Below are 13,768 nucleotides of genomic sequence, written 5' to 3' on the forward strand. Positions count from 1 at the left end.
CTGTGTAGAATATTTTTTAAAAAAGACTGAGAACTGATAAACAACTTATAGAAAGTTTACAGAATACAATGTTATTACAAAGTCAGTCACTTTGCTGTATACCAGTGATGAATTAATAGAATTTGAAATTAAAAACACAATACCACTTATATTAGCAACCCCACAAATAAAGAGGTACAAATCTAACAAAATATTTACAAGATCTTTATAAAGAAAATTACAAAATTCATTCAAAAGAAATCAAAGTAAATAAATGGAGGGGCATTCCAGGTTCATGAATAGAAAATTTGTTATCTAAATGCCAGTTCTTCCTACCAATATCTATAAATTAAGTGAAATTTCAATCAAAATTCCAAAAAGTTACTTTTTTTATTATTGACACACTAGTTCTAAAGTTTATATGGAGAGTCAAAAGACCCAGAATAGCCAACACGATATTGGAAGAGAAAAACAAAGTTGGAGGATTGAAGCACCTGATTTCAAGACTTATTTTATAGTTCCAGTAATCAAGACAGTAAACATTAGCCTAAGAACAGACAGATAAAACAATGGAGCAGAATGGAGAGTTCAGAAATAGAGCCATATAAATACAGACAACTGATCTTTAACAAAGGAGTAAAGGTAATACCACATGGTATTTTCAATAAATGAGGCTGAAACAACAGGACATCTACAGGCAAAAACAAAAACAAAAACCCTGAATCTAGACAGGCATTACACTCTTCCAAAAACTTAACTCGAAATGAATAGCAGACCTAAACATAAAATACAAAACCCCAAATCATAAAACTCCTAAAACATAACACAGAAGAATAACTGGACTATCCTGGGTTTGGAGATGATTTTTCAGATACATCACCAAAGGCACAATCAATGAAAGAAAAAATTGATAAATCATAGTTAATTAAAACTAAAAGACAAGAAAATGAAAAGGTAAGTCATAGACTGGGATAAAATATTTACAAAGATACAGTTTTTTAAAATAAATAAATAAATAAATAAATAAATTACTAAAACTCAACAATATGTAAACAAACTACTCAAAAATGGGCCAGGCTAGGCGTGGTGGCTCACGCCTGTAATCTCAGCACTTTCGAAGGCCAAGGTGGGCAGATCACAAGATCAGGAGATTGAGACCATCCTGGTCAGCACTGTGAAACTCTGTCTCTACTAAAAATAGAAAAATTAGCTGTAATCTCAGCTACTAGAGAGGCTGAGGCAGAAGACTCATTTGAACCAGAAAGGTAGAGTTTGCAGTGAGTTGAAATTGCACCAATGTACTCCAGCCTGGCCACAGAGCTAGACTCTGTCTTAAAAAAAAAAAAGAGCCAAAGGCCTTAACATACATCTCATCAAAGAAGATACACAGATTGTAAATAAGTATATGAAAAAATGCTCTATGTCATATATCATCATGGAAATGCAAATTAAAATAACAAGATTCCAGCACATGCTTATTATGACCAAAAATCCAAAAGAGTGACAACACCAAATGCTGGTGGAGATGTGGAACAAGTACTTTCATTCATTCCTGGTAGGAAAAATGGTATAGCCACTTTGGAAGACAGTCTGGTGACTTCTTGTAAAATCAAACATATTCGTACCATATTATCCAGCAATCATATTTCTTGGTGTTTTTACAAAGGAGTTGAAATTTTGTGTTCACAGAAAAATTTGCATTTGGATGTTTACAGTTTTATTCATAATTGCCAAATCCTGCAAGCAACCAAGATATTCTCCAGTAGGTGAAGGGATAAATAACCTATAGTAGGTCCCGACAATAAACTATTATACGGAGCTAAAAATTAGCTATTGAGCTGTAAGAAGACAGAGAAAACTTTTTTTTTTTTTTTTAGACAGAGTTTCACTCTTGTTACCCAGGCTGGAGTGCCATGGCACGATCTCGGCTCACCACAACCTCTGCCTCCTGGGTTCAAGCAATTCTTCTGCCTCAGCCTCCGGAGTAGCTGGGACTACAGGCGTGTGCCACCACGCCCAGCTAATTTTTGTATTTTTAGCAGAGACGGGGTTTCACCATGTTAACCAGGATGGTCTTGATCTCTTGACCTCGTGATCTACCCATCTTGGCCTACCAAAGTACTGGGATTATAGGCGTGAGCCACCACGCCCGGCCAGAGAAAACTTAAATATTACTCTGTGAAAGAAGCAGGTCTGACATTCTGGAAGAGCCTATACTATGGAGATTGTGCACAGCTCTCAGTGGTTGCTAGGTTAGTGGGGAGGGAGGAATAAATAGGCATAGCGTAGGTGATTTTTTGGGCAGTGAAGCTACTCCATATGATACTATAAGAGTGGATACATATCATTATAAATTTGTTCGAATCCATAGTGTACAAGGTCAAGAGTGAACTCTAATGTAAACTATGGAAGTTGAGTGATAATGATGTGCCAATATAATTTTTTTTAATTATAACAAATCACCATTCTTTGGAAGACATTGATAAAGAGAGAGGATTTGCATGTATGGGGATAGGTTCTATATGAAAAATTCAAGCATCTTCTATTAAAACTGCTCTAAACAATTTAAGTTATTAAAACAAAATTTTGAAATATTTTGAAAAATTCCGGGATTACTTTTCTTTGTTTCTCTTACTAGGAAAAGATATTTTAAATGACAGGTCAAAGATCCATTTATCAGTCAATTATACTTTAGTATGAATAAACATAGAGCTTTTCATATACATATGAAATTGCACTTTAGGTTCTGCAATGGTCAAACTGGAAGGCATATTGCATTGTATCCTGAGGGGAAAAATAAGCAAAAATAAAGTGTTCACTCCTTGAATAAATAGAAAGGTCTGCCATTTATTATAAACATAGGTGGGCATATGTCTTTATAATAGATTGATTTATAATCCTTTGGGTGTACAGCCAGTAATGGGATTGCTGGGTCAAATGGTATTTCTATTTCTAGATCCTTGAGGAATTGCCACACTGCCTTCCGCAATGGTTGAACTAATTTACACTCCCACCAACATTGTAAAAGTGCTTCTATTTCTCCACATAAGCATCTGTTGTCTCCAGACTTTTTAATGATCGCCATTCTAACTGGTGTGAGATGGTATCTCAATGTGGTCTTGATTTGCATTTCTTTAATGACCAATGATGATGAGCATTTTTTATATGTTTGTTGGCTGCATAAATGTCTTTGGAAAAGTGTCTGTTCATATCTTTCTCCCACTTTTTGATGGGGTTGTTTGTATTTTTCTTGTATATTTGTTTTAGTTCTCTGTAGATTCTGGATATTGGCCCTTTGTCAGATAGGTAGCTTGCAAAAATTTTTTCCCATTCTGTTGGTTGCCAGTTCATTCTAATGATTGTTTCTTTTGCTGTGAAGAAGTTCTTAAGTTTAATTAGATAGCAAAGACTTGGAACTATCCAAAATGCCCATCAAAGATAGACTGGATAAAGAAAATGTGGCACATATACACCATGGACTACTGTGCAGCTCTAAAAAAGGATGAGTTGATGTCCTTTGCAGGGACATGGATGAAGCTGGAAACCATTATTTTCAGCAAACTGACACAAGAACAGAAAACCAAACACCACATGTTATCACTCATAAGTGGGGGTTGAACAAAGAGAATACATGGACACAGGGAGGTAAACATCACACACTGGGATCTGTTGGGGGTTGGAGAGCTAGGGGAGAGATAGAAGGGGGTAGGGAGATTGGGGAGGGATAACATGAGAAGAAATAGCTAATGTAGGTGACAGGGGTATGGAGGCAGCAAACCACCATGGCGTTTGTATACCTATGTAACAATCCTACAAGATCTGTACATATACCCCAGAACTTAAGGTATAATTAATAATAGTAATAAAAGAAATTTATGCCATTTATTTGGGCAGAAATTCCTAATTTTTAAAGTACTGTGACTGAATACATTCATGTTTGAGAAGAAGCATTTCTCCAGATTTTCATACTTACACTTCTCATTGTCCTCTTCGGAGAACTTGGAAGTATTACTTAAATTTATAACCAATGCCAGAAAATGAGAAATCATGCTGGACCTTAAATAAATATAGTTTTATATCTGAGGATTGGTATATCTCATATATAGTTCTATTTAGGGTTGAAAACTCAATGCTTGAGGTCATTCATTCAAATATTCTACATTATAAAGTGATAGTCATTACACAATTTCTACTACATAATATAATGTAGAAAATTCATTTTGCACAAAAAAACGTTCTCGTTTCTTTAATGTCTTGGTTATTCTAGTTATTTAATTGTCCATTTTTTTCTAAAGTTTTGAATCCAATTATAATACATATTACCAATATGCATATAACCCAATTATAATACATATATATGTGGGAGGGTATATAGACATACATATATATGTGTGTGTATATGTATATACCTACACATATATATGTATATGTGGTGTGTATGTGTGTGTATATATATATATATATATATATATACGAAATTGGGTTATATAGTGCATGTGTGTGTGTATATACATATATATATATGTATATATGTATGTGTGTGGGTATAAATATACCTTATAACTCAATTTTATATATACTACATATACACACACACACACACCTATGGTGTATTTATATATAATTGGGTTATAGGGTATATCTATATCCACACATATATATACACACACATATATGTGTGTGTATATATATGTATACATATATATGTGTGTATATATACATACCATATAACCCAATTATAATACATTACATCTATGAAAGAATTTCAGGTAATTTTTCTGTTTCATGAGGTTTTACTAATACAAAAAAATTGATATGCATTGGGGCCATTAGAATCACACAATAACATTTCAAGGTCAGATTAAATTAGCTCTTCAAAATTAAATCTGCTTTTGCTGTTATTCATTTTCTTAACTCTCCTACAGTTAATTAGTCCTGCTGTCTTCACTCAAATCAATACCCCTTCCCTGTCTACTCTAAATTCTTATTAGCAAAGTGGTTTGGCCATTACCAAGTGCACAGTTAGCAATATTTATTCATCTGTCCAGATGTAAGAATAAACACTTATGAAAAATTAAAAGTTAAAAAATATCCTTTGAAAGTATATCTTTTTCCCAGATATAGTGCATAGATTTTAAAAAGGTGAAGGAGAGGAAGGCAGCAAATCACACTGCCATGTGTGTATCTATGCAACAATCTTGCATGTTCTTCATATGTACCCCAAAATCTAAAATACAATTAAAAAAAAGAAAAAGACACAGGCTCTGATAAAGCATTTAGGAAGTTCTTGAAACACAGTAAGAATAGGACTTAAAAAACAAAACAAATGTTTGAATTGCGCCAATCTTTGCGAAAATGATTCTTAAAATGAGATATAAGATATTGAGAATTGTGTCAAGAAAAACTACAGGATAAAAATGTTAGGTACTCATATCCATTTCAGTGGCTGTTTAAGAAATGGCTGCTATAAACAGAGTGAAATTTAGAAGTCAGTTTCCTTATGGCTGTTGCACAGTTTATGTAGCCACTTACCATTATAAGAGCATAAACAAATAATTATTTGAAGAAATGTGTATTTCTGAATGATTGTCAGAGGAGCTCAGGAGGAGAAAAAGCAGTGTCATGGGGGCTAAATTTGAGGGGTCCTCAAGGTGTGCTGCATGTTAGAATTACCTGGAGAATTTTAAAGATAACACTGGTTGAGTCTGTCCCAGAGACACTAATGTGGTCACTGCAGGGAAAGCTGGGATGTAGCATCGTTAAAAATCTCCCTAGGTGATTTCAAGGCGAAAAAAGTTTTGAGGTTTATATTTAGTTCAGTTCACATAAATTGAAGAGTCACATTCACTGGTCTATATATTTTCCTGTTCTAAAGCCAAGGCTCAAACTGAGCTGCCATTTATGACTGGATTTTGGCAGAGGTCTTCTGTGTCCCTCGTCCACTGTTCTCACCTGGCTGAGAGTCATTTCCCAGACTGGAGCTTCTCACACTTTTGTGGGCTTAGGAGTCACCTGGGGATGTTGTTAAAGTGCAAATTCTGTTTCAGGAGATCCGGGGTGAGGCCCACACCTCAGCATGTCTAACAAGCTCCCATGAGATGTTGGGCAGATAGTCCAGGAACCACATTTTGAGTGGCCAGTAACTAGAATTTATTTGCTTAATAATTCTTAACTCCAAACACTATTAGATTTTCTTTTGAATGCATTGGTATTGTGAGACGAGAAGAAAGATTCAATAAGCTATCAATATATAAACATTCTCACTAATTATTATGTGGATGCTGTGCCTTCTTATTATGTGCAATGTAAATATATCAACATTCTCATTAAGTTCTGTCATTTGTAAATCAAATTAACAGGCCAGATTTCTTGCCTGAGAAGTCTGATATTACCCATTTATTAGTTCTATGTGATTATATTCTATACTATGATAACTAACAGAAATTTCAATACACAGACTTACGTGTGCAAAAAAACATACTTTTATTTTTCTGAGTCACCACTTAGTAAGGACTCTGAATTACCAATTAGCCAGTAGAAAGTTGAGTGCCAGCTCTTGGCCGGAATCTGGGGTGGAGGTGGCAGGTGCAGCTTTGAGTGCTAAAGCTTGTCCTACAGCTTTGGACCATTCTCATGTCAAGACCCCAAGAGTTGGGAGGTGGAAAGTACTGTAAGGGCTTCTTTATCAGTCTGCGAAACAGTATGCCATAACCCAGGAGCTACAGGCATGGGACAGAGGGCTAACTTCACATGCAATATGCTTTGATTAGCTGATTAATTTACTATGCACCATGGGAAATATCCACTTTATTTGTAGACATATAAGATAATATTCTATAAAATAAACAATATGGTGGCCATATTTCATCTATGAGCTCTTGGCCAGTTTCTACATAGAAGAATAGGCATATGCAAAGGGTTTTGATGAAAGATTAAAAACAAATATTCTCACACTATGAAAGTGCTAGTTCCAACAGCCTCCTACCAATGCTTCTACCACTGTTTTTTTTTTGTTTTTTTTTTTTTCTTTTTTTTTTTTTTTGAGACAGAATTTACCTTTGCTGCCCAGACTGGAGTGCAGTGGTGCAGTCTCAGCTCACTGCAACCTCTGCCTCCAGAGTTGAAACCATTCTCCTGCCTCAGCCTCCCAAGTAGCTAGGAATACGGTGCCCACCATCATGCCTGGTTAATTTTTGTATTTTTAGTAGAGACAGGGTTTTGCCATATTGACCAAGCTGCTCTCAAACTCCTGATCTCAAGTGATCCACCCATCTTGGCCTCCCAAAGTGTTGAGATTACAGGCATGAGCCACTGCACCCAGCCACTTCTACCATTTTTAATAAATCTCTCTAATTGGATAAATTTTAAAATGTTATCATTTAATTTTCATCTTTTAAGTATTTCCCATTCATATGGTTTTCTCCTTTTTTAAACTGTTTTTGCCTTTGAATTTGGAAGACATGTTTCTGTTATATGGGAGATATTTGTCTTGATTTGTCTATTGTTTTAAATCTTTAATGATAAAAGTTTTTTTATTTTAAAAACGAATTAAATTACCTATTTCTACTCATGTTTCAGTGCTATTGCCTGCTTAGAAAATCTTCCATTACCATATTACAACAAAGAAAGCTAACTTTTCTTCTAGAATTTTTATGTTTTAACATGTATTTAAATCTTTCATCAATCTTTAATACTTGTTTCCTCACCTTACACCAGCATCATTATCCCCATTCTTTCAAATCTTTCCAGTCTTAATATTTTCACTTGCATTTCTGAGGTTTCTAACCATCCCTTCTTAAAGGAGAACCACACTTTGTCAGAGAAGGATCTGAAAAACCACCCACTGAAATCCAGGGCAGATTAAGGAGGTGTTAAACAGAGATGAGAACACTTGGAAGGGGTAAAAGGAGGATCAGAAACGTCTCAAAATCTAAGGAGTTTGAGATCAGTCTTTAACCCATGCTGAGTGTCCCATTATTGGAATGCTAAGCTTGTGGGAGTTGTTTATATCCTGCTGTTCAAGGTCATTGCCAAGGTCTGATTCTTCACACACAAAAAATTGCAGCCTCTGGTACAATTAGGGAGGAGAAGACCTCTGTAAGAAATGAGCAAAAGAAAGGAACTTACAGAGGCTTCTCTAGCAAGTAAACTATATTCACAGAGGCACTGGCCATGAAAGGCATGGTGCAGGAGAGATGCAAGGAGATCTGTTTTCTGAGTTGTTGAATTTCTAGATTTCTGAGTGTGGGGTGTGAAAGGACGAGGGGAAAGATAAAGAGAACTGTGAAATCAGTTTTAGAGACTCTTAAATGCACAATTAACTATTTCAGCTCATTTTACAGCCCAAGGACAATCATTGAAGGATTGCAAATAGAAGATAATTCTTGCTGCAGGAAGTAAGACTAGTACGTAGTGCAAAACCTGACTTTAACATGATAGGACAATGAATTCACAGCTTCCATGTCACTACTTCTTTAAATTTGCACATGACAGTCTGAACTGCAACTGGAATTAAAGAAGAAGACATATTTCCTACCAAAAATGAGACATGATCTCCCAGGAGAAAGATATGCACGAAAGACAACAGTACAAGATCACCTGAAATTGGTGCTAAAATGAGACATGCAACTAGTCCCAGGGTTTGAGAGAACAAGGAATCTTCTGCTCAAGAAAACAAAGGGAGAATTCAGGGAAAGGGAGAAATGAGTGCATGACAGAAATTATTTCAAAGAGGTTGATGAATAGATGATAGATCGACAATGTATCAAACACACATTAGATAATATATTTAATACATATTCGATATAGCTAATGTATATGTAGATAGACAAGAGAAAAAAGTTATAGAGGAAAGAAAGCTTATGACACATTTTAGCAATCACCAGTTTTTAATGCAACAGGAATAGTGGCGTCCAAATAGATAAATTAAAAGGAGGCTCTAAATGGCCTTAACAACCCAATTAGGGAAACCAAGCTCAATAACCACATGACCTAAGGGTCTTCCTCTTCTCTCTTCAGGGGTCAGCCCTTTCCAAGTCATAAATGGGAAGAGAGAAGAGTGTACTGTATGATGCTCTAGAGATAACTCGTCTGCTCCTGCTCCTCGGGTCCACAGCCCCTCCCACCCTCTCTGGGTCACTTCCCTCCTTCCCGGTGCTGCTGCTGCTGAGAAACCCACTCCTCAGCAGAGATAAAGGTAGAGAGGACTCACCTGTCCCCATCATTCTTCCTTTACTGTCTGTAGCAGCACCGACCCAAGGCTTTACATGTTGGGCAGCATTCATGAAGTGTGGGGTCTAATTGACCCAGGACAATTCCCTGGTTCTAAAAAGATGCTTTCAAGAAGCCAAGCCCTTTCAAGGCATTTTCCTTGCAGGTCAGCTCAAGCTCTACTACTTTATCTTGTTCACATGTCTGTAGCTATTTGAGAAAGGACACCTGGCCAAATCTCTGATGGGTCAGTCTTTACCCACCTCTCTGGGAATGGCACTTAAAACTCACAGTGGTGGCTTTGCCCATGAACCATCTTCTCTCTGAAAAGTACATGTCAAAATCTTTGGTATCCCTAGTACCAAGAATGTTCCAGGAAGGGTCATAATCCTCTCTGATTCCAGCAGCAGAGCCCAGGGTTGCACAGACAATCCGTGAAAGAGGTGGTAGGGAGCCACTGCAGGTTTTTAACCAGGGATTGGGCATGACCAAACTGGGATAAAGCAGAAGAATTTCCAAGTTGCAGTGTGCATCACAGGCTATCAGGAACACGTTTGGGAATGAAGTGATTCAGGAGACTAACCATGGAGCAGAACTAGAATGAACACCAGGTGGCCCATCTAGAATTCAGTAGGCTCACTGGAGCTACAGGTGTTGATATTGAGAGTCGCATCACAAAGACCCCACAGATCACTGTTGGGGGCAGGAACCACTCACCTATGCATGGAGATTCATCTCACTCACCTATGCACAGACAATGGCTGCTGACCCAATCCTGCTGTAGCCTCCCTGCCACCTGAGGGCCACTGGCCCAGTCCAGGCCAAGGCCTTGGGCCCCACTCCCGTCTGCTGCACCTGCACAAGTTCCTCGTCCCAGCGACACTTGGTGTCCATGTGCTCATCCCTTCCTAGCATTGCTAAAGGTGACTGTTTCATGAGCCTAATACATCTTTTGACCAATGTGAGAACACAGGCACCATTTCTGGCTTATCTGGACCTGAACACTCCACTCAGTTGTTAGAGATAATGACACAGCCAGACAATGTTCAGGTATTACACAAGAAGGCAGGAAAAAATAGAAATATAAAAAGCAGAATAAACAGAAAAATAAAATGTCAGACTTCTCTATTTTTTCTTTTTTCTTAATCCTCATAGCTAGGGGATGCAACCATAGCATTTGATCAGTGTGAAAAATCTTGAAATTTTTGGTTTTGTTTTTGAACATCTGTTTTGAAAGTGGTTTTTGGGAGCCAAGGACACACATCACACAGGGACCTTTTGTGAGAGCAGCCATATCTATTTGATTCATTTTGGTCTTTTGTTTGCAAGTATCTAAATAACATTCTAAAAAATAAGTTTTTCAAAAGTCATGATTTCTTATTAATCAATTAAGAGACATAACCAGCATTTTCTTGTGGGCAGAAATGCATGTGAGCAGAAGCACTAACATCAAGCTGCCCTGGAAATCACAGAGCTTGAGGCTTGGTTCCCATGGAGACACCACCTGCCTCTCACCTGTGGCACATTTGTGACAATTAAGATGAACTATTGCTTTTGTACTTCAGTCCTTGGGTAGACATCATCACAGAGAGCAAGTGTTCTTGAATTTACACAGAAAATCCATATGACGATAAAGCATTCAGAGATTTTGGTTTACTTTGTTTCCTAGCCCTGAACATTGAAATATTTTCTAAAACTTCTCAGGTGACAATAAAGTCCATCCAGGGTTATAACTTCCTGATTTAATGTGAGATAGGTACTTAATGGCAAGCAATTGTTCCAAAGGCTTTTCTTTTAAATCAGTACCCACACTGATTTTTAAAATAAGGCAGGGAAATTCTGATTTGGGGAAGATAGAGTAGACATACTTTTTTCTATTTCTCCAGCTGAGTATAACTGAAAACTCCAGACAGTGTATGTCAAGAAACGTGGAAAGACTTTGAAGGCAGCACAGCTAGTGAGCATCAGCACCAAGGAAGACACAGTGATGAGTTCCCTGGGTTTTCTTTTTGTCTGATAAATCCAAGACTGGGATGTAAAGAAAACAACATTCAAGAAACATAAAAGGCTAGAAACAAAGCACCCCAAACAAAACCGGCTCTCTCCAACCAAAGGACCAGGAAAGGGGTAGCTTAGTAGGACTGAAAACTCTTAGATGATAATTACTCTACTACAAATACCACAGAAAATATTGCAGCACCACACCCTCCTTCTCCAGCAAAGACCTAGACTTCCACTCTTGCCAGGCTGTAAGGAGGTGTCCCACACCAGGGCAGAGAATATCAGAGAAGGTTGAGTGGAGATTTTTATCTCTGCCAAACAGTAAGGGACTCCCCTATGGTGAAAGTAGAGATCATGAGGGAACCAGAAAGTCCACTTTTATCTGCTGGCACCAAGATGGCTCTTTCTCCTTACTGACATGATCAAGAAGGCTGTGTGGGAAGTCAGAATGTTCACCATCATTCAGTGGTGAGGGGGCTGTTCACCTATACAGTCAATGAAAGCAAAAGCTGTATGTGAAGTGGTAATGAGGCACCTCTTCTGCTTCTCAGCCAGCAGAGATTAAGCAAGAAGTCTGGAGTCCCAGTCTCATCCCGTATTGGCCTCTCTTTTCTCACTATTTATCATGGCAACAGAAGCCAAGTGGAAAATCTGTGTTTCCAGCCCCAACAAGCAGCACTGAGAAGGTACTGCTCTCCCTGCTGAAGTGGTAGCAGAGGGTATCTACTCAAACAAACTTTAAATAAGAACCAGAGTCTTACAACATCATACCCAAAATATTCATAGTTCATTGAAAGTTATCTCATGAAAAGAACCGAAAAGAAGTAAATGTGAATGAGGGGGGAAAAAACAGACACAAACATTGGGATCACATAGATGTTAGAACTATCTGATGAGAATTATAAAACAGCCAACGTGAAAATGTTTCAAAAGCAATGACAAATGTGCTTGAAACCAATGATGATACTAAAGCCTCAGGAGAAAAATTGAAGCTATAAAGAAAAACAAAAGTTTTAGACATACAATTCAATATGACAAAGTTTTATTTTTAAATGGATGGTATCGATGGTAGAATAGAGAGAACAGAGGAAAGAGTCAGTAAGCTTGGGCATAGAGCAATGGAAATTCCACCCAGTTTGAGTGGAAGAGAAAAAAATGCACTGGAAAAAAAATGAGCAGAGCCTCAGGACCATGTGAGACTATAACTAAATCTTTAATACTCATGTCACTGGAGCTTCAGGAGGAGAGGAGAAGGAGGATTGGAGGTAAAAATTTTTTTGTTTGTTTTTCAAAAAGGCTATATTTTCCCGATTTTGGCAAAAGAAAAACATCCATAGATTTAAGAAGCTAGGTGAATCCCAAAAAGAATAAGTAAATGTAAAAATGCACACCAAGACATATGATAATCAAACTTCTGAAAACTAAAGAAAATCTTAAAAGCAAAATCTTACAATGATTTATTTCTCACTAAATGACAGCAGGCTTTTCATGGAAAAAAAAAAAAAAAACCATAAATGCCAGAAGAAAGTAGCATTTTGTTCAAGTGTTGAAAGAAAAGGATTTATTCAGGATTTACTATCCAGCATCTCAGGAATTAAGATGAAGTCAAGATATTTTTAGATGAAGGAATTTGTCACTAGCATTGTTTTTCCAAAATAATGACTAAAAGAATTTATCTAAGGAGAAAGGAAATTGTAAAAATAAATAAATCTTAGAAAATTGGGAGAAAAGAAAGAACATATTTAAAAAAAGATGAAAAATGTAAAGTGTTCCAGTATTACACAAGAAGACAGGAAAAAATAGAAAAACAAAAGCAGAATAAACAGAAAAATAAAATGTCAGACTTAAACCACAACATAATCATTATATAAAATATTAACAATTTTATTAAATTGTATTACATATAAATGGTCTAACTACATTACTTCAAAGATAAAATTTAGAAGCATGGATTAAAAATATGACATAACTATATATAAGATATTACCTCAAATATAAGAATACATGTACGTTGAAAGCAAAAAAAAAAAAGAGAGAGAAAAAGATATGCCATGCAAACAAAAATTCAAACAAACTGTGAGTGGATAGATTAATATAATATTAAGAAGGCTTCAGGGCAAAGAAAATGATAAGGACAAAAAGGAACATTATATAATGATAAATTCATCAAGAAGACATAGCAATTCTAAATGTGTATGCATCAACAACAGAGTTGCAAAATGTATAAAGTGAACATCAATAGAATTAAAAGTAGAAAACTACAAATGCACAATCATAGTTGGAGATTTCAGCAATCCTTTCTCAATAACTGATAGAGCAATTAGACCAAAAATCAGCAATGATATGGAATAATTTAACATCATTCACCAAAGAGACCTAATCGACATTTGTAGGACATTCTACCCCACAACAGTAGAATACGAGTTCTTTTCAAATGTCTATAAAACATATGCTAAGAGACCATAATATAGGCCATAATACAACCCTTAACAAAATCAAAAGAGTGAAAATCATACAGAGGGTGTTCTCTAACCAAAACAGAATCAAGCTAGAAACTAACAAAAAAAAAAAAAAGGAA

Source organism: Saimiri boliviensis, chromosome 1 (genome assembly GCF_048565385.1).
Source record: "Saimiri boliviensis isolate mSaiBol1 chromosome 1, mSaiBol1.pri, whole genome shotgun sequence".
NCBI lineage: Eukaryota > Metazoa > Chordata > Mammalia > Primates > Cebidae > Saimiri > Saimiri boliviensis.